General features: G+C 44.4%; 1 protein-coding gene across 1 annotated transcript in view; it reads left to right on the forward strand.

Annotated features, from left to right (window-relative positions):
- The window catches only part of ST6GAL1 (ST6 beta-galactoside alpha-2,6-sialyltransferase 1), a 142,439-nt gene that overhangs the window by 27,441 nt on the left and 88,778 nt on the right, over positions 1–26,220 (forward strand). Inside the window, exon 2 of the mRNA XM_040252879.1 lies at positions 7,265–7,412. The gene's annotated coding sequence lies outside the window, so the exon portion shown is untranslated. The remainder of the gene's footprint in view (positions 1–7,264; positions 7,413–26,220) is intronic.

A 26,220-nucleotide genomic window follows, 5' to 3' on the forward strand; every position in this document is an offset into this window, starting at 1 on the left:
TCCTTTGGATCGTGTGCCTATGGCAGGGGCAAGAGAACTTCCTTTTCTGGTTCTTGGAAAATCACTTTTTACTCCATTTTCTTTTTGTCGGAACCTGTATATTCTGTGCTCAACTCAATTTTAATTTCACCTCTTTTACTGAAAGAGCGTGGCCTAGCTCTCCCCAAACGCTGAAGGGGAAGGCAGACCAATGTATGGAATTCTGGTTTAGTCACTCACCAGCTTTTGCCTGGGCTAGATCCTCAAGCTCTGATTCCTCATTCGAAAACAGAGAAAACATTCCTTGTCTCACAGGAGGGTGTGAGGAATAAATGAATAATTTACTACATAAAGTGTCTGGTACATAGTCATTGCTGATATATTTAAACAAAAGAAGAGGTACATTGGATAACCCTTAGTCTAGGGCAGGCACCCCATAATGTAGGGGCCAGGCCCCACAGATGAACCATCCAGTAGGGGCAAGAGCTCTGGGAGGGGGGGATTTGGGGGGTGGTGGTGCAAATAATCCATGAAGTTTGCTGATTGTAGCAAAAGTTCTTACTGTATTTTTTTTGAGTGTAATGTCTTGATTAGACTGCAGGGTTCAGCAAACTTGTGGAGACACAGATCCTGGAATGTTTTAGGCCTAAGGATCGATAAAGTGCTTAGCTTGCTGAGCTTCCAAGTCTAAACACAGAACAATTGCTCCCAGATAGTGTGGAATAATGGATCCAGGGTTAATAGGATTATCATTTACCCCAAGGCTCCTGTGTGCCTTGTGGTGATTGCTCATTTAAGCCAGGGATCTGGGATCAGGGCTCTAACTTTAGCTCTCTCATTCTCTGACTCAAAACAGCTCTTTACTAAGGTCTTGCCAGGAGGAGGCTCACCTGCCGGTATGCTGGGATGTGAATTTCTTAGGCTGTATTCTTGGCCCTTTTTACGAACTTCTTTAAATCCTGGAGTTGATCTGGAGTCAGGGCCTCACACAGTGAGGGTTACATTTGCCTGACACTTACTGGGAGCAGGTGGGAGTTCATGAGATCTAGGCAGACTCTCATTTGCTCTGTTAGAGTTTGGTTTGAGTGCTTCTGTGTCTGACTTCGCACAGAGGAGGAGGGGGATTAGTTGCCAGAGGCTATAAGGTATGGGGCCTGGGTGGGCAGGAATGATGGCAGAAAGAGATCATGTGGAGAACAGACCCTGAGGAAGAGGAAGGAGGTGGGTTGGCTGGGGGAGAGAAGTGAAACTACTGTCTTGATGTCAAGCCAATGATCCTTGTGGTGTGGGAGGGGGTTCCAGGAGCAGAAGATGCAGATCACAGTGGTGTCCTGCTTTAAATGGGCACTGTACTGAAACTACAAGGAAGCGCATAAGTATACAGGGGGCTCAGGGAGAAGGGGGCTGCAAGGAGACCCTGGGATCAGCTGAATGTATGATACCCATAGGGTGATAGGAAGAGTTGGTTTAAGCCACTTAATAGAAAATTCTTATAAAGAAAAACCCGAAGTCTCTAAGCTCTGTTGTTTATTTCTCAAGTTTCTGCAAAGTACACTTGCAGTCCAGAACTGTCCTTTCCCATTGCCTGATCTGTCAAAAACCCAGTCACAGTGTTTGGAAGGAAGTGAAAACAAGGAAGTGAAAAAAAAAAAGGCGTCTGAGCAGCCACAGTGGATGGCTACAGCCCTATCACACAACTGAGGCCCTCTGGTCTCACAGCCCTGTAAGGCTGTAAGTGGGTCAGAGGCAGCTGGGATCCCTAGGGCTGTTCTAAACCCAGCTCTTCAGGGGTCCCCTGAAGGGATTACAGGAAGGAAATAGAAAGTATAGATGAGCCTTGCAGCCACTAGAAAGTTTCCAAGCATCTACCTTCTCTGGGGATGCAAGGTTTCCTGTCTGTCTCTCTGCGGGCCTCTGCCCTGTTCTCTTTGTTGAACAGCTTCCTTCCCCTCTGCAGGGCCCCACAGGGCTGTCACCTGATCTCATGCATGGCATTTGCTTCTCATCTTGTGCTCACTACCTTTCCTTTAAGCTCTGAGTCTACCACTAACTGACTGTGGTCTTTTTTTCATAGTTGCAATGTTGAAAGCATCTGACTGATCCAACTCTCTTATTTATGGGAGAGTTGCTTTTGTTTGTTTATTAATTAATTTATATTGGAGTATAGTTGATTTACGATTTTGTGTTGTTTCTGGTGTATTGCAAAGTGATTCATATATATATATTTTTTCCTTTTTCATATTCTTTTCCATTATGGTTTCTTAGAGGATACTGAATATAGTCTTCTATGCTACACAGTAGGACCTTGTTATCTATCCATTTTATTTATAGTAATTTGTGTCTGCCAATCCCAAACTCCTAATTTATCCCCCTGACCCCTTTTTCTTCTCTGTTAACAATAAGTTTGCCTTTGTGTCTGTGAGTCTTTTTCTATTTTGTAAATAAGTTCATTTGTATCATGTTTTTAAATTCCACATATAAGTGATATTATGTGATATTTGTCTTTCTCTGACTTACTTTACTTGGTATGATAACCTCTGGGTCTATCCATGTTGCTACAGATGGCATTATTTCATTCTTTTTGATGGCTGAAACATAGTGTTGTTTTGAACACTGGGGTGCATATATTTTTTCAAATTAGATATATTACTAAGAATGGGATTGCTGGATTATACGGTAACTCTACTTTTAGTTTTTCAAGGAACCTTCATACTGCTTTCCATAGTGGCTCCACCAGTTTACATTCCTGTAACAGGGAAGAACTTTTGTGTTCTAATACAAGTTAGTTATTAAAGGGATGTTGCCTATTTGCTTTAATTATGCATAATGGCTCATCTCAGGGAACCTTGCCTCTCAGATAATGAATCTCAGGCTAAAATACTTTTGTCTAGTTCATAGGAAATATTCCGATGAGGCCCATCTGTGAATGACTTCAGGAAGGAAGAAATGAACACATTCCCTCTGGAAGCTGACTGGGATCCAGAAGTGACCAGGAAATGACTGACTTTACTCTCTCCCCTTTTAGTGTAAAAGAAGCCTAAATTCTAACTCAGGCAAGATGGTTCTTTGGAACATGAGTCTACCATCTTCTCTGTCTGCTGGCTTTCTGAATGAAGTTGTTATTCTTTGCCACAACAACTCATCTCTTGATTGATTGGCCTGTCCTGTGGTGAGCGGCATGAGCTTGGACTCAGTAACATTCCCACCCACCCACAGTGTAGGAGGGCTCCCTTTTCTCCACAGCCTCTCCAGTATTAATTATTTGTGGACTTTTTGATGGTGGCCATTTTGACTGGTGTGAGGTGATACCTCACTGTAGTTTTGATTTGCATTTGTCTAATAATTAGCAATGTTGAACATCTTTCCATGTGCCCATTGGCCACCTGTATGTCTTCTTTAGAGAAATGTCTATTTAGGTCTTCTGCCTTTTCAATTGGGTTGTGTGTGTGTGTGTGTGTGTGTGTGTGTGTATTTGGTTTGTTTTGTTATTGAGTTGTATGAACTGTTTGTATATTTTGGAAATTAAGCCCTTGTTGGTTACATCATTAGCAAATATTTTTTCCCAGTCTGAAGGTTGTTTTTCCTTTCATTTATGGTTTTCTTTGCTGTACAAAAGTATATAAGTTTGATTAGGTCCCATATGTTTATCTTTGCTTTTTTTTTTTTTTTCCTATTGCTTTGGAAGACTGACCTCAGAAAACGCTGGTATTGTGTATATCAGAGAATGTTTTGCCTGTGTTCTCTTCTAGGAGTTTTATGGTGTCATGTCTTGCATTTAAGTCTTTAAGCCATTTTGCGTTTATTTTTATGTATGGTGTGAGGGTGTGTCTAAGTTCATTGATTTATATCAATGTGGCTGTCCAACATTCCCAGTGCCACTTGTTGAAGAGACTTATCTTTGCTCCACAGTATAGTGAGTTGCTTTAAAGTCAAAGTTCTACCCTTTGTCCATAAGCAGAGGCCCAAGTGTTGTAAGTGGGTAGCAGTAGGGTAGGCAGATAGAATGACTTGCCTATTTGAGTAATATGGGAGGTCTGTAAGCCATCTTCCAAAGGATTTAGAAAACAATAAAGGGACCTCACATTTCCTCACTAGTCTGCAGACTGCTGTGGCCAGAGTGCACGGTGCATGGGGTGGAAAGACAGCAGGGTTGGTCTTTGCCTGGGTCACGGGGACACAGAAATCCATTCAGTCTCTTTAGATAGACTACATGGTGTATTAACCATTTATCATTGAAGGTTTGGCCTAGAGCAAAAGACAAGTTATGAGAGGCTGGCCAGAGAGAGATGGAGAGTAGGGGCCTCCTTCATGTAAATGAGGCAGGTGGGTAAGCAGTTTCATGGTTCTCTGGCCCTGGGGGCACTTTGCTCCTGTTTCCTGGACAAGGTTCCTTACTGGCAGGCTCCCAGATAGCCACCAGCTCAGCTGTGTTTGCAGGCAGTAATTCTTCCTGGCCTGGTTCACTTTCCCCACAGTGATTCTGGCTCTTGGTTGTTTTGTTGGTATTAATTACAGACAGCAGCAAAGTGCACAGATGCCATAAGTGAGTTTTTGTTTTTCTATCTTGCCTGATTCCTTTGTTGTTTGCTCTGTTCTGCCATGAATCTTTGTGAGATTTTGACATTTGCACCCCCTCAAATGGCTCACTTCAACTTCAGTTTCATCTGATGTCAGTTCCCAGCATCTGTGCTTCCATCTGTGCTTCCTCTTATTTCTCTTAGCATCTCAGGGTCTCTTTCTTCTGGACAGTATCCTTGTGTACTACCTTTCCTCTCTTCATTGGATTTTTCACTTTTTCCGTCTTTACCAATTCTTACTCATGCATCCTCCCTCCCCAAAGCTTGATTCAGTTCAGTTCAGTTGCTCAGTTGCGACCCCATGAGTCGCAGCACGCCAGGCCTCCCTGTCCATCACCAACTCCTGGAGTTCACTCAGACTCACGTCCATCGAGTCAGTGATGCCATCCAGCCATCTCATCCTGGGTCGTCCCCTTCTCCTCCTGCCCCCAGTCCCTCCCAGCATCAGAGTCTTTTCCAATGAGTGATTAGGGGAACTCATTTTCTCATCCTGGTTCTTGTTTTAACCTTGGCCTGAGCTGAGTGTGAGTATGAAATATGAAAAACCTAGGTGCCCCAAATTCTACACTTGTTTCCACTAGAAATGTTACATGTGGTGAGCAAGAATGTGGGTGAGGGAGGGGCTGGGGTAGGAGAGGAGTGGAATGGGCAGAATTCTCCACTCCTGGGAGTTTATGTGGTATGATAGTTCTTCAGAGAGCCCGCCAAGACTCTTCAAAAGCCCGAGAAATTTGGAAGCTCTTTGACCCTGCAATTTGACTTCTAAGACTGTGTCTTATGGAAATAACTGTGGAATTCCCCCATAGTTTTAAGGAGATGGGAATACCAGGCCACCTATGTGCCTCCTGAGAAACCTATATGCAGATCAAGAAGCAACAGTTAGAACCGGACATGGAACAACAGACTGGTTCAAAATTGGGAAATGAGTATGTCAAAGTTGTATATTGTCACCCTGCTTATTTAACGTCTATGCTGGGTACATCGTGCGAAGTGCTGGACTGCATGAAGCACAAGCTGGAAACAAGATTGTAAGGAGAAATATCAATAACCTCAGATATGCAGATGACACCACCCTTATGGCTGAAAGGGAAGAGGAACTAAAGAGCCTCTTGATGAAGGTGAAAGAGAAGAGTGAAAAAGGTGGCTTAAAACTGAAAAAATTCAAAAAATGAATATCATGGCATCTGGTCCCATCACTTCATGGCAAATAGTTGGGAAACAATGGAAACCAGTGACAGACTTTATTTTCCTGGGCTTCAAAATCACTGCAGATGGTGACTGCAGCCACAAAATTAAAAGACGCTTGCTCCTTGGAAGAAAAGCTATGACAAAACTAGACAGCATATTAAAAAGCAGAGACATTACTTTGCTGACAAAGGTCCATATAGTCAAAGCTATGGTTTTTCCAGCGGTCATGTATGGATGTAAGAGTTGGACCATAAAGAAGGATGAACGCTGAAGAATTGATGCTTTTGAGCTGTGGTGTTGAAGAAGACTCTTGAGAGTCCCTTGGACTGCAAGGAGATCAAACCAGTTAATCCTAAAGGAAATCAACCCTGAATATTCATTGGCAGGACTGATGCTGAAGCTGGAGCTCCAATACTTTGGCTCCCTAATGTGAAGAGCTGACTCATCGGAAAAGACTCTGATGCTGGGAAAGATTGAAGGCAGGAGGAGAAGGGGATGATAGAGGATGAGACGGCTGGATGGCATCACTGATTCAATGGATATGAGTTTGAGCATACTCTGGGAGTTGGTGAAGGACAGGAAAGCCTGGTGTGCTGCAGTGCATGGGGTCACAAAGAGTTGGACATGACTGAGCGACTGAACAACAACAAATCTGTAATTTGCAACAACAACAACAAAAAGAGCTGAAGATGACTTAATTGTTCAGCTTTTGGGTACAGAGGCATATACTTTTACTATGATTACTAAATCATAACTTCATTGGATCTTTGTAAAAAATCCAGATAACAAAATAAAACCAGGAAGGATGTGTTATCTGTAGCTATCTTGGCTAGACAAGAAAGGGTAACTTTTTTCCCTTCTTTTGATACCTATATTTTTTAAAATTTCAAGATTAAACATACATTTCTTTGGCACTAAGAAAAACAACAATTACTTTAAAAACAAACACTATCTACCCAGGCACAATAACAACACTAGGTTGAAACTTTAGATTCAGTTAAAAATGTTCCCCAGTAAGTTTAGGAATTGAATTCACATTTGTAACATCATAAAGAATTTACTATAGGTCAAAGGGAGACTGTGAGCCAGTTGGATGTATTTGTTGATGGAAATCGGTTGTCCACAAACCTTAGCTAAACATTAGACTCAGGGCCAGAACTAATGCTTTCTTACTCTTGCTTTTACCAATAATAGCAAGTAGCGTGAGGATTAAGTGATTGTAGAAGAGTTTGCTTTGCTTAATCTGCAGCTCACTCTGAAATTGCTCAGCTCCAGAAGGGGTAGGTCTGGGTGAACAGATGGCCAGGTTGAACCCTGGGAAGGAGGCTGGAGTTCTGGAAGGGGCTCTGAAGTGGCCGGAGTGACCAGGAATAGGAGGAGCAAGGGTGTTTTTCCTCCTGTGTGTATTATCATGTGTGCCTTTAGGAGGAGCAACGGTGTTTTTCCTCCTGTGTGTATTATCATGTGTGCCTTTGATGCTCAGCCGATAACTTGGCTTTGTTTTTTTTTCCTTCCTGCAGGCAGTGTAGAGTGAATCGTGCTGAGATCTGCAGAGAGCAGCCCAGAGAGAAGCAGTGAAGTTAGCGAAGTTGTAGACTGAAGCGGAAATGAACTGGCCCACGTGAGCCTGCCCAAGCCCTCGGGCAAGGCTTGTGTCCCATTGCTGAGGTAAGAGCCCTCAAATCCTAGCCTGGGGACCAAGAAGGCAAAATGCCTCCTAGGATGCTGGGATGGGATGTTGGACACTTCATCTTCTCAAGATCAGGAGATTAAGGCCACTTCTTTCTGGTTCAAACCAGCTTCTATTTCAGCCCAATCAAGGGCAAGGTCATTTGGTGGCCTAAGAGGTTTTGATTTTTTAGGGCAGGTCTTCTGGACTCTTAACAGAAAGTTGTGTTTTCTCAATTGCGGGTGAAATTTGAACTCCCAAGGGAATGAATTTATCCTTCAGGTAAGACTGCACCAAGCTCAGGGAATGCTTAACATTGGTGCACCAGCTCTGTTCTGCTGGGGAAGTTGTTTTTAGGAACACCCCACCCCCACCCCCGGCCAGAAATTACCTGGAGAGGTTATTGCAAAATTGTCCATTAAGCTTCCTAAAAAATGACTTAAATTACCTAGATATGTTCTAATTATAAAAGTAAAATGGAGAAATAATGATGAGGAAGAAAAGAAAACACGCCTGAAATCTTACCCCTGTTAACAGAGCTTCAGGTCGTTTCCATTAAAATTACTCTTTAGTCCTCCAGGGCACGTTGGCTCTTCCTGCGTGGAGGCAGAGGGAATACTCAGGAGCTAGGAGAACTCACCTCTCCCCTGGAGGCTATCCTGAGCTGATTTTAAATATTCAGGAATTTTGCAAATTGTTTGTTAAAAATTGTTGGCGACTTGAAATTCGCTATAGTGGGAAAACTGACACCACTGAAATCAGACAAGGCTGCAAACCGGGGATGTTTTGCTTTGGAGACTCTGACGGACCTCCCCTGCCCCTACTCCTGCCCCTACTCCTGCCCCGACGCTGGGAGGCACAGGGCAGGTCACTTCACTTGTGTATCCCTCCGCTTCCTCCCCTGTGAACTCTAAGTGCTCCATAATCATTAATTGAATAAATGAATAAGTTTCTGTTCTTATTATCCCATAAAGTGAGTCCCATAAGAGTGAAAATGAAATGTTTTGCATGCTGTAAATTTTCCTGCCCGTAGAGGGGAGGGGCTTTAATTGATTGGTAAGTCTTTGGTTTATTGATGGAGACAAACTGGCTGGAACTTCTCCTTTTGGCTCTTGCTTCTGGGGAAATCTGTGAATTACTGACACCCTTTCATACGGGCCGATGAAAGCTCTCCATTTATGGACCAACATCTGGGGCAAATTTCCTTCCTGGAAAAAGCAAGAAATCAAGAGAAGTGTGAAAAGGAAGCCCGGGCGCTGCTGGACGTGAGAGCCAGGGTTGAAATCAGAGCTTTGGATTCACAAGCTCTGATGCGGGGAGGTGTGGGGGTTGGGGTTAGAGAGGAGCAGGGGCACTTCCTGCCAAATGTGAAACTTAAACAAAAGCTCTTTCTTCCAGGCCCTGCTGTCAGCAGATTAGAACTAATTAAATTAGCATAATGGAACCCCAACCTCTGCCCCTTCCCTCGCTTTCTGAACCTTCTGGCTCCTTTTCGCCACCTCCTTTAAGTAGCCTGCAAGAGGGGATGGGGAGAAGGCAGGGCAGCAGGGTACTGTGTAGAACTGTAGTTTGGAAAATTACAAAAGTAGAAAGGACTGTAGAGGCCATCTGGTCTCACACTTTCATTTTAAGAAGCCTGGTCCCACAGCTGTGGTTAGCAGTTGTAGTTGCTGAGGATGTGTGCTCCAGGGGAGGGAGGGATACCGGTTGTGAGAGGGTACTGCTCCCGAGGCCATGTGCTCACTGAGCCTTGTCTGCACCTGGCAGGGGCACAGGTGGGTGTCCTCCAGGTGCCAGCTCTGGTGTCCCCCCGCCCCTCACCCCCAGCCCCTCCTCCGTATCTGACATGCCTTTCTGGTACGCTTGGAGTTAAGTCCTCTTCCTTCATCAGCAGCTTGGCTTTCTAGGTTAGTGAAACAAGTTGAGATGTTATCTGAGGACCTTTTAAGGTACATATATACACTTGGAAGGGTAGAGAAGGGCGTTGATTGAGCTCGTGGTGGCGTCAGGTGCCCTGCTTCTGCTTTGCAGACACTTGCTTTGGGTTTGAGCCAGGCGTCACAGTAGCTGCATGATTATCTTGTCTTTCTGACTCAGTTTCCTCGTTTGTAAACTGGGCTGAATAATACCTACCTTGAGTGAAGGTTAATAATTATATATATTTTTTCCTTTTGCTTGCTTCGTCTCTATGTCGTGTCCGATTCCTCTGAGACCCCATGGACTGTAGCCCACCAAGCTCCTCTGTCCATGGGTTTTCCCAGGCAAGAAGACTGGAGTGGTTTGCTATTTCCTTTTCCAGGGGATCTTCCCAACCCAGGGATTGAACCTGGGTCTCCTTTATTGCAAGCAGATTCTTTACCACTGAGCCACCAGGGAAGCCCAGATTAATGATTATTTTTATTTTTATTTTTTAATTTTTTTTTCCACTTTCTTTTTTTTTTTTTTTTAAATTTATTTATTTATTTTTAATTTTTACTTTACAATTCTGTATTGGTTAATGATTATTTTTATAATGTTCTGCCTACAAGGTGAAAGGGTTAGGGTTAGGGTTAGGCTTATTAGATGATAACCATCACTTTTTCCCCATGCAACTTTATTGAGATATAATTGAGAGACAAAAACCTGCATATATTTAAGTCGCAAAACTTAGTGAGTTTTGACATATGCATAAATTTACGAAATTTTCCACACAGATCATGAACATAACCGTTATCCTCCCAAGTTTCTTCCTTCACCTAATCCTTCCCTTCTGCCCCCTCTGTGTCCTGCCTCCCATCCCTAGACAACCACTAATCTGCTTTATTGCTGTAGATTGGTTTGCATTTTTTAGAACTTTACGAAAATTGCATAATACAGCATATTTTCATCTTACACTCAGCATAAGTATTTTGATATTCATCTGTGCTTGTGAATCAGTAGTTCTTTCCTTAGGAGAAGACAATGGCACCCCACTCCAGCACTCTTGCCTGGAAAATCCCATGGACGGAGGAGCCTGGTGGGCTGCAGTCCATGGGGTCGCTAAGAGTCGGACACAACTGAGCGACTTCACTTTCACTTTTCACTTTCATGCATTGGAGAAGGAAATGGCAACTGACTCCAGTGTTCTTGCCTGGAGAATCTCAGGGATGGGGGAGCCTGGGTGGGCTGCCGTTTATGGAGTCGCACAGAGTCGGACATGACTGAAGTGACTTAGCAGCAGCAGCAGCAGCAGTTCTTTCCTTTATTGCTGAATAGTATCCCAGTGTATGGAAATACCAAGATTTGTTTATCCATTCATCTGTTGACAGAGTTTGGAGGTTTTTATCAATTTTTGGCTGTTAAAGCCCATATGTATATTGCAGTGACATGGATGGATCTAGAGATTATCATACTAAGTGAAATAAGTCAAGCAGAGAAATATCATATGATATCCCCCCCAAAATGATGCAAATGAACTTATTTACAAAATAGACTCACAGACTTAGAAAACAAATTTATGGTTACCAAAGGGAAAAGGATGTAGGGAGTTATTAAATAGGAGTTTGAGATTAGCAGATACAAACTACTATATATATAATAGATAAACAATAAGGACCTATATTCAGTATATTGTAATAACCTATAATGGAAAAGAATCTAAAGAAGAAGATATGTGTATATAACTGAATCACTTTGCTGTACACCTGAAACTAATACAACATCATAACTCAACTATACCTCAATAACAAGTTGTTTTGGGAAAAAAGCCACTATAAGCATTTGTGAAACAATTTTTGTGGGGGTTTATGCATTCTTTCGGAGAAGGCAATGGCAACCCACTCCAGTACTCTTGCCTGGAAAATCTCATGGATGGAGGAGCCTGGTAGGCTGTAGTCCATGGGGTCGCAAAGAGTCAGACATGACTGAGCACCTTCACTTTCGCTTTTCACTTTCATGCATTGGAGAAGGAAATGGCAACCCACTCCAGTGTTCTTGCCTGGGGAATCCCAGGGACGGGGGATCCTGGTGGGCTGCCATCTATGGGGTCGCACAGAGTCAGACACGACTGAAGCGACTTAACAGCAGCAGCAGCATGCATTCTTTTTGGATGAATACCTAAGAGTAATATGTCTGGGTCATATGGAAGGTATATGTTTAGCTTAAGGAGCTGCCAAACTTTTCTAAAGCAGTTGTACTAGTTTATAGCCCACGAGCAATGTATGAACATTCCAAGTGCTCCACTTCCTTGTCAGCACTTGGTATGGTCAGTCTTTTTAATTTTAGTCACTCTCGGCCGCTGCCCCTGACCTCGAACGTGGGGTAGCTCCTCTCGGCTGCACTAAGTGTTGTCTGGAACAACAGACTGGTTCCAAATAGGAAAAGGAGTATGTCAAGGCTGTATATTGTCACCCTGCTTATTTAACTTATATGCAGAGTACATCATGAGAAATGCTGGGCTGGAAGAAGCATAAGCTGGAATCAAGATTGCAGGGAGAAATATCAATTACCTCAGATATGCAGATGACACCACCCTTATGGCAAAAAGTGAAGAGGAACTCAGAAGCCTCCTGATGAAAGTGAAAGTGGAGAGTGAAAAAGTTGGCTTAAAGCTCAACATTCAGAAAACGAAGATCATGGCATCTGGTTCTATCACTTTATGGGAAATAGATGGGAAAACAGTAGAAACAGACTTTATTTTTTGGGGCTCCAGAATCACTGCAGATGGTGACTGCAGCCATGAAATTAAAAGACGCTTACTCCTTGGAAGAAAAGTTATGACCAACCTAGATAGCATATTCAAAAGCAGAGACGTTACTTTGCTGACTAAGGTCCATCTAGTCAAGGCTATGGTTTTTCCAGTGGTCATGTGTGGATGTGAGAGTTGGACTGTGAAGAAGGCTGAGCGCCGAAGAATTGATGCTTTTGAACTGTGGTGTTGGAGAAGACTCTTGAGAGTCCCTTGGACTGCAAGGAGATCCCACTAGTCCATTCTGAAGGAGATCAGCCCTGGGATTTCTTTGGAGGGAATGATGCTAAAGCTGAAACTCCAGTACTTTGGCCACCTCATGCGAAGAGTTGACTCATTGGAAAAGACTCTGATGCTGGGAGGGATTGGGGGCAGGAGAAGAAGGGGACGACAGAGGATGAGATGGCTGGATGGCATCACTGACTCAATGGACATGAATCTGAGTGAACTCCGGGAGTTGATGATGGACAGGGAAGCCTGGCGTGCTGCGATTCATGGGGTCGCAAAGAGTCAGACACGACTGAGCGACTGAACTGAACTGAATTGAACTGAAGAGGTTGGTGGTGATATCTCATGGTTTTATGTGCATTTCTTTGAAGATTAATGATGTTGACTATTTTTTCATGTGCTTATTTAGCATCTGCCTATTTACTTTGGTGAAATGTCTATTCAGATCTTGGAGAAGGCAGTGGCAACCCACTCCAGTACTCTTGCCTGGAAAATCTCATGGATGGAGGAGCCTGGAAGGCTGCAGTCTATGGGGTCATGAAGAGTCAGACTCGACTGAGCAACTTCACTTTCACTTTTCACTTTCATGCATTGGAGAAGGAAATGGCAACCCACTCCAGTGTTCTTGCCTGGAGAATCCCAGGGACGGCGGAGCCTGGTGGGCTGCTGGCTATAGGGTCGCACAGAGTCAGACACGACTGAAGCCACTTGGCAGCAGCAGCATCTATTCATATCTTTTGTTCATTAAATGAAATGGGACTGTCTTCTTATGATTGGATTGTAAAAGTTCTTTATATATTCTACAGACCAGTTTTTTTAATTGGAGACTTTGCAAATATATTTTCTAATTCTGTGACTTGCTTTTGGTGGAAAGCAGTAACACATTAGCAATTACAATTCAGTTGGATAGTGCTGTGCTCAGGGAGTACAAAGGAAGATCAGTAATCTTAGGATGCAAAGTCAGGAAATCTTTTAGTAGGTAAAGGTATGTGAATTGGGACTTAAAGGAAATTATACGTTAGCTAGGCAGGGGAAGGGCAGTGTAAGTAGGAATTTGTATGTGCAAAGGCATGGAAATATGCAACATCATGGTGCATGCCCAGTTGTAAGTCATTTGATTGGAGCCCTGGGATTTGGCGAGTGGAAGGATGTGGTGTGGGCTGGAATCCCAGATGCCCTCCTACTGGCTGTGCACCTCTTTTATTTATTTATAACTTTTAATTTTGAAACAATTATAGGTTCAGTTGTAGTTGCAAAGATAGTACAGAGAGGTCTAATGTATCCTTTAGTTTCTTCCCCTGGTTTCATCTTACACAATTATAGTACAGTATCAAAACCAGGAATCTGAGTTTGGGTACAGCTGTGCATGGAACAATGTCTCATTTTCTCACATGTTTAGATTAGTGGAGTCACCACTGCAATCAAGGTGCAATCAACTATTCCTCCACACAGAGGTCTCCCTCATGCCACCCATTCATTGTCATGCTGGGTTGGCCCTTTCTCGCTTTTCTCATCCCTATAATTTTGTCATTTTCATAGCGTTCTGTAAATAGAGTCATAATAATATGCAACCTTCTGAGACTGGCTTGTTTTCACTCATCAGAATGTACTTCAGGTCCCTCCAGGCTGTTGAGAGTACCAATAGTTAGCTCTTTTTTTTTTTTGATGGGTGTTATTCCATTGTATGAATGTGTCAGTTTCACTATCGACCCATTGAAGGACATTTGGGTTGTTTCTAGTTTTTGACTATAACAGATTCAACTGCTGTGAGCAATTTCACACAAGTTTTTATATGAACATCAAATTTTATTTTTCAAAAAAAAGAAACCCCCCCAATTTGTGTGTGTGTGTGTGTATTTTTTCCAGGATAAATGCTCAGGAGGGCAATTGCTGGGTTGAATGGCAAGTGTGGTTTTAATTTTTTAAGAAGCTGCCTGACTGTTTTCTAGAGTGACTGCATGGGTTTCTGTCCTCACCAGCAATGTCGGAGAGATCTACTTTCCCACCTCCTCATCAGCATTTGCAGCGTCCTCTTTTATTTATTTTATTTTTCATTGGAAAAAAGCACTCTAATTCATCAATTTGAACACAAACATTTCTTCAAAAATTCAGAAAAAAACACAACACCTTTTTATTTTACATTGGAGTATAGCCAATTAACAATGTGGCAGTTTCAGGTGGTCAGTAAAGGGACTCAGTCATACATATACATGTATGCATTCTTTCTCCAAGTCCCCTCCCATCCAGGCTGCCATGCGATACTGAGCAGAGTTCCGTGTACTATACAGTAAGTCCTTGTTGATTATCTATTTTAAATATAGCAGTGTGTACTTGTCTACCCTGAACTCCCTACTGAGTGAAGTAAATCAGACAGAGAAGGAGCAGTATCATATGACAGCCCTTATATGTGGAGTCTAAAACGAAATGACACAAATGAACTTAGAAAACAGAAAGAGACTCGCAGGCTTCTCGCAGGATTGCCACGGGAGGGAGTGGCAGGGACGGATGGGAGAAGAATAGTTGGGGGATCTTCTTTTTAATATCAGTTCTAATAGGTATGCAGTGTAGCTCATTGTGGTCTGCATCTGTGTTTCTCTAGTGGCTGGTTGTGTGACTCTTTCCCTTTCTGCTCTCGGGTTGGCTATGATAATCTCGACCCCAGCCTGCACTTTTTAAATGTGAGAAGCAAAAGGAAGCTGGCAGCCCCCTCCCACCGTTTCTGCAGCTGCCTTGGAAGTCTGGCCTCACTTGTTTTCTGAGCCAGTTACCTGGCTGTAGGTCTTTCTTCATCGTTCTGCGTGGCTCTAGGAAAGTGATAGTTTATAGACTTGGGTGTTTTTTTCAGGAGGGTTTTTTTTTTTTTCTTTTCTTTTTTATTGTTTCCCACAGATGAGCAAACAACCTGTGCTGATTTTTTACTAGGCTCTGGGTAAGTTCTCCTCCACCCCTTCCTTCCTCGGTCCCCGTATGCCAGAATATGTACTTCCTGGCAGCTGAGATGAAGAAACCTCTGGATCTGACTCTGGATGATTTTTCTCAGTGTTTGGAGGTCTGAGGTGCCAAGGGAGGCTGCCATGGCCTCAGGCCCTCTCTGTGCTTGGGATCGTCTCTTCTTTTTACTTATGGGTGGAGAGGCGGCTTCAGTGTGCTGGGAAAAATAATAATGGTAGCTAAGAATTACACAGGAGTCATACTGGATAACAAGTGCTTTGTGTATATTTTCTGATTTAATTCCCATGACAAACTGACAGATGCAGAGCCTCAGATTCCTTACCTGTAAACAGGGCAGTAACCATACCTAGTGGGTAGATTGGGAAGGATAAGTAGGGGTGGTATAGTGACTTACCCTAGAGAATGCTGGTTCCCTCTTCTCTACAGAGGCCCTTAAGAATTATGAATACTCAGCTGCACGGCAGTACTGCACTGAAAGAAAATGAGGTATCTGTATACCTTGTCCCACTTTAATCAAAGATGAGTGTCCATTCACTCAATCAGCATTCAATCAACTTTAAGAATAAGAATGTAAGGTGTGCTTGCTTCTGTACTAGGCACCGTGAGCCCTAGAGCTACAGTCCTTGACCTCATACAGCATGTGGTCTACAGAGAGAAATATGAATTGATTAATAACACAACCAAGTGTATACTCATGGACTGTGGATTTCTTTAAAGGAAATTCTGTGGTGCTGGGTAAGTTAACCAGTCTGAGGTTGGAGGATGCCTCCTTGGGGAAGTGATTCTGTTTGGAGTCTTATTCCTTAGCCTTGATCTACTGCGGAGGACCTTGTGGAACGTTCTACAGGATCAGTTCACTTTCTGCTGTGTCCTGACTATAGACTGACCCAATGCATGGTCATCCTAGTGCTCTCCCCACCCCAACAACGCAGGCTGTTTTGTGAGGTTACTCATCCCTAACCATTACAGCTGCTGCTGATCCCATGGGGATGGAGACTAAGCTCAGGGTCACACCTCACAGGGTTGGGTCATCATTTTTTGTTGTTTCTTTGTTTCCGAATGTTCTCATGACTCAGCCAACTTATTACTCAACCAAACACAGTGAACCACTATGGTAGAGTTATTCATCACACAGGCTTTTTAAAACCCATCTTTATTGAGATAGGATTTGTATTCCATGAAATTAAGTTGCTTTAAGTATAAATTCAGTGATTTGTGGTTAATTTACTGGGTTGCACAACCATCACTAAAATCCACTTTTAGAACATTTCCATCATTGGTTGGGTCATCTTCAAATGGAAAAATCAAGAAATTATTTTTCATGGAAATAGATCCTTAAAATATTTTTTATGGAATTAGTTCTGTGCTCCCTGTAGAAGGATCTCATTAATTAATTCAGTTAGTATTTACTGAGAGCCTGCTGGAGACCACAGCTGGGCTAGGTGCAAAAGGCAATAAATAAAGAGAGAAACAAGTCCGTTGAAGATACATTGTTAGCTGTGCTCTACCTGCAGGTTGGGCTTTCTTGGCAACTCAGACAGTAAAGAATCTGCCTGCCAATGCAGGAGATGTCGGTTTGATTCCTGGTTCAGGAAGACCCCCGGAGAAGGAAATGGCAACCTACTCCAGTATATTCTTGTCTGGGAAATCCTGTAGCCAGGGGAGCCTGGTGGGCTACAGTCCATGGAGTTACACAGAGTTGCACAGGACTTAGCGACTAAATAATAGCCTGCAGGTTATAGGTTACCTGTGGCTGCTGCAGGGCAGGTGATAATTTTCTATCTTGTGGCTCCTAATAGATGAGGCAAGGGCCATGCTTTTGCAATACCTACTGATTGCACTGAAATTACTGGCTAAGCTGGAGGGAAGCATACTCTCCAATATCCGCACAGTTGTAAGCGTGGGCAAGAGTGGTTGCAGGATCTGGGAAGAGAGGAGATTGGGAGTGCTGTTTGCAGTGTGAAGATTCCACAGGTGGACTTGGGGTGAGTGGTGAGGTGTACTGAAGGAGGAAAAGAGTGCCAGGAAAGTCAGGGATGCTTGGCTGTTTGGGTGGCCACCAGCCTAGGGGCGCATCTGCATACAGTGGGGTGGTGATTAGGGGCAAGGTGGGAGGTGTGGATACTAGACTGAGGAATTTGGACTGGCTGGAGCAAACAGGGAAGATGCTATTTCAAGTCTCCAAGGAGGGGGCGTGACTACTCAGAGCCGGGCTTGGGAGAGTAATCTCGTGTGATCTGAGGGATAAGTGGGCGTGGGTTAGGAGGTTCGTAAGTATGGTAATGTTAGGTGACGTGGACTTGCTGTGAACAGGGGAAGTGGGGCAAGGGAAGAAGAAGTGGATGGGAGAGAAGATTCTGCCAGGTAGGGTAGAAAACCTCTCTGTCCCAACTTCTTCTCTTAGGGTCCATACCTGCCTTACCCATCTGCCTGTTGTACTTCAACCAGCCCCTCAGATTCAGCCTGTCCAAAGCCAGGCTCCACAGCCCCCTCCCTGTCATGCTTTCCCTTTGCCTGGTGTGCTTTTCTCTCCCCTCCATGTCTCTCCTTGTCCTACTCCTCTTGCCCAGGAGGAAGGAGAGGCACCAGAAAGAAGTGGAAAGCTTATCCCGGTAGAAGGTAGCGCCACTGAAGGTAGTAGTGAGAGAGTTCCATGGAGGGAAGTGCCAGAAGTCAACGGGGTGAGTGAGTACAGACACTGCAGAAGGGCTGGGGACTCAGGGCTGGTACTCAAGGTGAGTGAGGTCGCTTGGGCGCAAAATTTAAGGAGGCCCTGGCTGCGAACCCTGCATTGCATAACCCTGAGAGCGAGGGTCCTAGACCAGGTTCCTGCAGAAAACTGGTGGTTGGGAGGATGCCAGCAACTTTGGAGAAAGCATTAGCTTTCAGAAAGTTAAGGACCAAGGGTGGAATTGTTTCTTCAGAAGATCTCCTTCGGTAGGAAGCTTCCTGAAGCTGCCCGGGGGCCTGGCCGTCTACTTCCTCCTTACTGCAGGACAGCCCCTTAGGGTCTCTACAGATTCTCTAGGCTTCCTGGAGCACAACGTGAAGACCAGTGCTTAGATCTAGCCCCACTTCTTATCAGAGAATTCTGAGACCCAGAGAAATATGTGACTTGTCTAGAGCCACACATGGAGGGGTGACCATAGGGATCTTCTTTATCTTCCTTTCATGTGTGACCTTTAGTTGCTTTATCTTCTCTTTTCACTGTTCCTCCCAATCTCCTTCTCTGTTCTCTACCAATGAGAATTGGCAACAGCTGATACTCAAGGACTCTGTTGGAAGACTGAGGCCTAATTCTGAGAAGTTCATTTCTAAAGTGCCTGCTACGTAGCATTCTTTTAGGGGTTATTCCATTCATTATTCTTATAAGAACCTTTCTAAGTACTTGTCATTGTCCCATTTTCTTGATGAGAAGACTGAGGTTCCAGGAGGATAAGGGGCTGACTTAGATTTGCATAGTTACTAACTCATGCTGCCTGATACTCACTATGTATTTCTTTATTCATACAGCTGAGTGCCTGGAAGCCACGCACTGGTTTGGTGCTGATATGGTGCAACCAAGGGCTTCCCTGGTGGCTCAGTGGTAAAGAATCTGCCTGTGATGTGGGAGACAAAGGTTCGATCCCTGAGTCAGAAAGATCTCCTGGAGAAGGAAATGGCAAGCTGCTTCAGTATTCTTGCCTGGAAATTTCCATGGACAGAGGAGCCTGGTGGGCTACAGTCCCTGGGGTCACAAAAGAGTCAGAAGCAACTTAACGACTGAACTATAACAACAGCAACACAGTGGTACAAACAAGCAGACAAAAATCCTACTGAAACCTGCTCTATTTGTTCTCCTGCTCCTGCAGGGGATCAGCCTGTGCTTCCTCAGGTCTCTGGCCTCAGGGTCTCTGGGCCGCCTGTGGTAGCTGCTGTATTTTGGGCTGTTGCTGAGATGCTGTCCACAGCTAAATTCATTCCTCAACCAATATGTCTCATGGCCTCCTTTTTCTGTGCCTCTGGGTCGAGGAAACTTTCCACTTGAATCATTCAGAGGCCGTACAGGCAGTCTATTCCTCAAGGAACATGGTTTTGCTTCAGTTCTTAGCTTTATCATCAGCCATTTCATTTGGCCACCACCCCTGAGCAGAACTGTGACTCAGCCCCATGATTTAGCCCTGATAGGCAAGTTATTTTGGCCTCCTCAGCCCCAGTGAGAATTTGGACTTAATGTTTTCACTTGTCACTTTAGACTGTTTGCCAGAATTTGTGGAAAAAGACATGTATTATTAATGCCTTTGCTGGGAATGGCTGCGCCTTGCCAGGTTGTCATGTGAGCCCTCTGAAAAGTCCCGGGCTGCAAGGCCCCCAGCGCTCCTAGGCCCAGGGGCTCAGGTGGGAAATGTGATCCTGTCCTACAGAAACTGCAGACAGCCACAGAGGGTGGAGAGAAGCTTGCAAGGGGTGGATCAGGGTCTCACCTAGGAGTTCACAACTGCCTAGTGAGTGTCTCATGGGGCTGACTCCATCCTGGTGCTTCAGGGGGACCCGCCTTTCTTTGAACGTCCTTTAGTCCGGTGGCCTCCTCCCCTCTAAGACAAAATGAACATATTAAAATCGGTTTAGTAATATTTAGAGAACCATTTTACAGTGGATGCTATGCTGGCCACTTGAGATAAGTGATGTAGTTTTAATCTTTAGAACAAATCTTTGAGGTAGAGCTTGTTAGCTCTGTGTAAAGGATGAGAAAACAGCCTCTGAGAGGTAGAATGAATTACACAAGGTCGTGTAAGTAGTAAAGAATGGAGATGGGATTCTAATCCAGAGTCATCTGGCTTTGAGGACACCATGAGCCACCAGACATGAAATAATTCCTCCTCTTTCCTTTGGTTTTTTCCTACAGTTGGTCCCAGCCCCTGTCTCTCATTTTGTGGCTTCTCATCACTCTGTAAGCGGGGACTTGACTAGAGTTCAGTGTCAGTTGGGTCAAGGTTTGGTGGAGTAGATGGTGGGGCTGCAGGCCGGTCTAGGGCTGAGGATAAATGGCTCTGGCTCCTTCCCCTCTGTCAGCCGAAATGACTCCTCTTCATGCTCTACCAAAGCTCCATTTTAGTGCCAGGAGCTCAACTCTGAGTTTAGAGAAAATAATCTAGCAACATCACTTGCTTGCTTGGAAAACCTCCTTAATGTCTGAGCAGATTATCCTGTTGAACCCCGTTTCTCATTCTGCAGTTCTCATACCTTTACCCTTCACAGCTTAGTATTTCTTAAGTAAAACAGGCCCACTTTCATGACTCAGCCTTTGCACTGTTTTTTCCCCCTGCTGTTGGGTGTACCTTTTTCTGCCTGGTAAACTCCTAGTCATCCTTCAAAACCCAGAGCAAACATTACCTTTTCTGACTTCTGACTTCTGAGTTGGCACCACCCCAGCCCTTAGTTCTTGATACCATACATAATCTTTCCGCCTTTCAGTTTATGGGTCTTCCCCTTTCTCTAAGCCCTCAGAAATAGGGACTGGACCCTGTTTATTTCTATATCACCTGTACTTGAGTGATATATTTGTGTGAACAAACGAATGAGTGCTTGTCAATTAAACTATTAAATGTGAGTTGTAGGTGGCCCCACTAACTGAAAATCCCAGGGACTTTAGAGAAAGAGAAGTGATAGGCTAAAGCTGTGGGGCTCTTGATTCATTGACAGGTGAGCCAGATTGTGTGCTAGGAGCATTCCTAAAAATGGGCCCCACTGCAGAAAGAGAGGGTCCCAGAGGAATGAAGTAAAGCCTCACAGTTGGGGAGCAAAGCACCCAGCCTGCAGTCTCAAACTCTCCCCAGCCTGCCTCCCAGGAAAGCTGGGTGCACACTGGGAGAAAAATTGAGTATTCTGAATATTCCCAAAAGGAAGGGGAGGTGGGTGGCATGTAGGGGAGGAACAGAAGCAGAGGCAGGAGGAAGTTCAGGGTAACCTTTCTTGCCTTAACTGTGGTGCTGGGGGCATCCTGCTGGCCAGGGCTTCTGCCCCATGGTGGCTCCTGAGGACGCAATGTAAGCTGAGTCTGAGTGAATTTGGACCTAGGACCTGGATATGTAGGCCATTCTGTGCCACTGGGCCTCATGCCCATTTAATTCCGCCTTCTCCAACTGCTGCGTGAAGGCACTTAGACTTTAGACATGGTCAGATCTGAGTTTAAATAAATCCTTGTCTTCAGTTCAGTTGCTCAGTTGTGTCCGACTCTCTGCGACCCCATGAACCGCAGCACGCCAGGCCTCCCTGTTCATCACCAACTCCCAGAGTCCACCCAAACCCATGTCCGTCGAGTAGATGATGCCATCCAATCATCTCATCCTCTGTTGTCCCCTTCTCCTCCTGCCCTCAATCTTTCCCAGGGTCTTTCTTCAGGGTCTTTTCAAATGAGTCAGCTCTTAGCCAGGTGGCCAAAGTATTGGAGTTTCAGCTTCAACATCAGTCCTTCCAATGAACACCCAGGACTGGTCTCCTTTAGGATGGACTGGTTGGATCTTCTTGCAGTCCAAGGGACTCTCAGGAGTCTTCTCCAGCACCACAGTTAAAAAGCATCAATTCTTCGGCACTCAGCTTCCTTTATAGTCCAACTCTCACACCCATACGTGACTACTGGAAAAACCATAGCTTTGACTAGACGAACCTTTGTTGGCAAAGTAATGTCTCTGCTTTTGTATATGCTGTCTGGGTTGGTCATAACTTTCCTTCCAAGGAGTAAGTGTCTTTTAATGTCATGGCTGCAATCACCATCTGCAGTGATTTTGGAGCCCCCCAAAATAAAGTCTGACACTGTTTCCACTGTTCCCTGTCTATTTCCCATGAAGTGATGGGACCGGATGCCATGATCTTCATTTTCTGAATGTTGAGCTTTAAGCCAACTTTTTCTCTCTCCTCTTTCACTTTCATCAGGAGGCTTTTGAGTTCTTCTTCGCTTTCTGCCATAAGGGTGGTGTCATCTCCATATCTGAGGTGATTGATATTTCTTCCGGCAATCTTGATTCCAGCTTGTGCTTCTTCCATTCCAGCGTCTCTCATGATGTACTCTGCGTAGAAGTTAAATAAGCAGGGTGACAATATACAGCCTTGACGTACTCTTTTTCCTATTTGGAACCAGTCTGTTGTTCCATGTCCAGTTCTAACTGTTGCTTCCTGACCTGCATACAGATTTCTCAAGAGGCAGGTCAGGTGGTCTGCTATTCCCATCTCTTTGAGAATTTTCCACAGTTTATTGTGATCCACACAGTCAAAGGCTTTGGCATAACCAATAAAGCAGAAATAGATGTTTTTCTGGAAACTCTGTTGCTTTTTCGATGATCCAGAGGATGTTGGCAATTTGATCTCTGGTTCCTCTGCCTTTTTTAAAACCAGCTTGAACATCTGGAAGTTCACAGCTCATATATTGTTGAAGCCTGGCTTGGAGAATTTTGAGCATTACTTTAATAGCGTGTGAGATGAGTGCAATTATGCGGTAGTTTGAGCATTCTTTGGCATTGCCTTTCTTTGGGATTGGGATGAAAACTGACTTTTTCCAGTCCTGTGGCCACTGCTGAGTTTTCCAAATTTTCTGGCATATTGAGTGCAGCACTTTCACAGCATCATCTTTCAGGATTTGAAATAGCTCAGCTGGAATTCCGTCACCTCCACTAGCTTTGCTTGTAGTGATGCTTCCTAAGGCCCACTTGACTTCCCATTCCAGGATGTCTGGCTCTAGATGAGTGATCACACCATCGTGATTATCTGGGTCGTGAAGATCTTTTTTTGTACAGTTCTTCTGTGTATTCTTGCCACCTCTTCTTAATATCTTCTGCTTCTGTTAGGTCCCTACCATTTCTGTCCTTTATCGAGCCCATCTTTGCATGAAATGTTCCCTTGTCTTGGGCATTTTAATTTTGAATTGTGTAGCACTGAGCAAAAATAAGAGAGTTGTTATGGATCAGTGAGCCATATTGGGATCAGTGATCACTATCTACAGGCTTTCTGCTAAGTGGTTTATGGCATACCCTAAAGATAGGTGTTGTCATCATTCTGAAGTCACAGATACATGACTAAGGTTCAGAGAGGCTAATACATTGCCTAAGGTCAAACAGTGAGTAAATGATACAATCGTGTAGTGGACCCAGGTTTGCACACTTGATCCATTAGGCCACCAGCCTCCAGGTTGTGTGATCTTAGTCATCTGGGGCTCACTGATTCAGTTTGGTTGGCGTGGGGTCTGGGGAACAATGTATATAGCAGGTACTCCAGATGGTATTAAGGTCTAGCAAGTTCAGGAAATACTGTATGGTACTTTCCTGCCTGTAAGGTGTGACTCATGGCTGGCCTGCAATAACTATTAGCTGTGACTATTTCAAATCCTGAAAGATGATGCTGTGAAAGTGCTGCACGCAATATGCCAGCAAATTTGGAAAACTCAGCAGTGGCCACAGGACTGGAAAAGGTCAGTTTTCATCCCAGTTCCAAAGAAAGGCAATGCCAAAGAATGCTCAAACTATCGCACAATTGCACTCATCTCACACGCTATTAAAGTAATGCTCAACATTCTCCAAGCCAGGTTTCAACAATACGTGAACTGTGAACTTCCTGATGTTTAAGCTCGTTTTCAAAAAGGCAGAGGAACCAGAGATCAAATTGCCAACATCCTCTGGATCATCGAAAAAGCAGGAGAGTTCCAGAAAAACATCTATTTCTGCTTTATTGATTATGTCAAAGCCTTTGACTGTGTGGATCACAATAAACTGTGGAAAATTCTCAAAGAGATGGGAATAGCAGACCACCTGACCTGCCTCTTGAGAAATCTGTATGCAGGTCAGGAAGCAACAGTTAGAATTGGACATGGAACAACAGACTGGTTCCAAATAGGAAAAGGAGTACGTCAAGGCTGTATATTGTCACCCTGCTTATTTAACTTCTATGCAGAGTACATCATGAGAAACACTGGACTGGAAGAAACACAAGCTGGAATCAAGATTGCCAGGAGAAATATCAATCACCTCAGATATGCAGATGACACCACCCTTATGGCAGAAAGTGAAGAGAAACTCAAAAGCCTCTTGATGGAAGTAAAAGAGGAGAGTGAAAAAGTTGGCTTAAAGCTCAACATTCAGAAAATGAAGATCATGGCATCCGGTCCCATCACTCCATGGGAAATAAATGGAGAAACAGTGGAAACAGTGTCAGACTTTATTTTTGGGGGCTCCAAAATCACTGCAGATGGTGATTGCAGCCATGAAATTAAAAGACGCTTACTCCTTGGAAGAAAGGTTATGACCAACCTAGACAGCATATTCAAAAGCAGAGACATTACTTTGCCGACTAAGGTCCATCTAGTCAAGGCTATGGTTTTTCCAGTAGTCATGTATGGATGTGAGAGTTGTACTATAAAGAAGGCTGAGCGCTGAAGAATTGATGCTTTTGAACTGTGGTGTTGGAGAAGACTCTTGAGAGTCCCTTGGACTACAAGGAGATCCAACCAGTCCATTCTGAAGGAGATCAGCCCTGGCATTTCTTTGGAGGGAATGATGCTAAAGCTGAAACTCCAGTACTCTGGCCACCTCATGCGAAGAGTTGACTCAATGGAAAAGACTCTGATGCTGGGAGGGATTGGGGGCAGGAGAAGAAGGGGACAACAGAGGATGAGATGGCTGGATGGCATCACCGACTCGATGGACGCGAGTCTGAGTGAACTCCAGGAGTTGGTGATGGACAGGGAGGCCTGGCGTGCTGTGATTCATGGGGTCGCAAAGAGTAGGACACGACTGAGCGACTGAACTGAACTGAACTGATTGTGACATGAATTAACTGAGAGGATATTTTATCATAGGAGCTTCCTGGGTGGCTCAGTGGTAAAGAATCTATCTGCCATGCAGGAAATGCAGTTTCGATCCCTGAGTTGGGAAGATCCCCTCAAGGAGAGCATGGCAGCCCACTCCAGTATTCTTGCCTGGAGAATTCCATGGATAGAGGAGTCTGACGGGCTATTGTCCACAGGGTCTCAAAGAGTTGGGCACAACTGAAGCAACTTAACACGCAGTGTATTTTATCATGCAAAGACTTTCATCTTTAAAAAATTCATTAGTCTTAGAACTAGAACTTGGAAGTAGAAGTTAAGAGAAGTAGATACTGAATTGTGAATCTGCAATTTAAAACTGTATACTCAGAACTATCTGTACGTGAAATGAGCTGCCTTCAGAGATCCCTGTTCCTCCTGTTGAAGAAATCGGCTATACCACAAAGCCCGTGTGCTTTAAGGACCTAGGGCCAGGTTAGTGACTGCCCTCTGCACGCACATGCTGGGGAGGATTTGGGTGTGTGAAGGTTCCAACAGAGGTGAAGTTGAGGAGCTATGTGAAGTCAGAACAGATTCCAACCCTGGAAGGGAAAGCAGGAAGGAGCAGCAGCAGAAGCCAAAGCGGATAGATATTCTGGGGCCATTGCTTCCTGCAGTGTGTCCTGGGCAACCTGCACTGTCTCTTCCTTAGCTTCTGAGTCGCTAGAACCCCAGTCCTGCCATCAGGGCTCTGAGCACTTGATGTTTCACAGGGAATGCTGGTGGGCACATGTCTATCTCTTCCCAGGATTCCCAGGTCTTCCTGTCTTTGTTTTTAAGTTCTCAAGGCCTATACTGTGAGCACATACATTACAGATCATAGTCTGGAAATCTTGTCTCATCAGAGCCTGGAGGAAGGCTCAACCCCCTACCCTGGCCCATTGATCTTTTGTTTCCAACCTCAACCTTGATGATGAAACTCAGCATAGGGATTCTTCTGGTAGACCAGTGCTTAAGACTTCACCTTCCAATGCAGGGGATGCAGGTTCAATCTTGCTAAGGATCCCTTAGCATCCGGGGAGCTAAGATCCCACATGCCTCGTAGCCAAGAAACCAAAACATAAAGCAGAAGCAATTAAAAAAAAAAACAACT

Source organism: Oryx dammah, unplaced genomic scaffold (assembly GCF_014754425.2).
Source record: "Oryx dammah isolate SB20612 unplaced genomic scaffold, SCBI_Odam_1.1 HiC_scaffold_2, whole genome shotgun sequence".
Classification (NCBI taxonomy): domain Eukaryota; kingdom Metazoa; phylum Chordata; class Mammalia; order Artiodactyla; family Bovidae; genus Oryx; species Oryx dammah.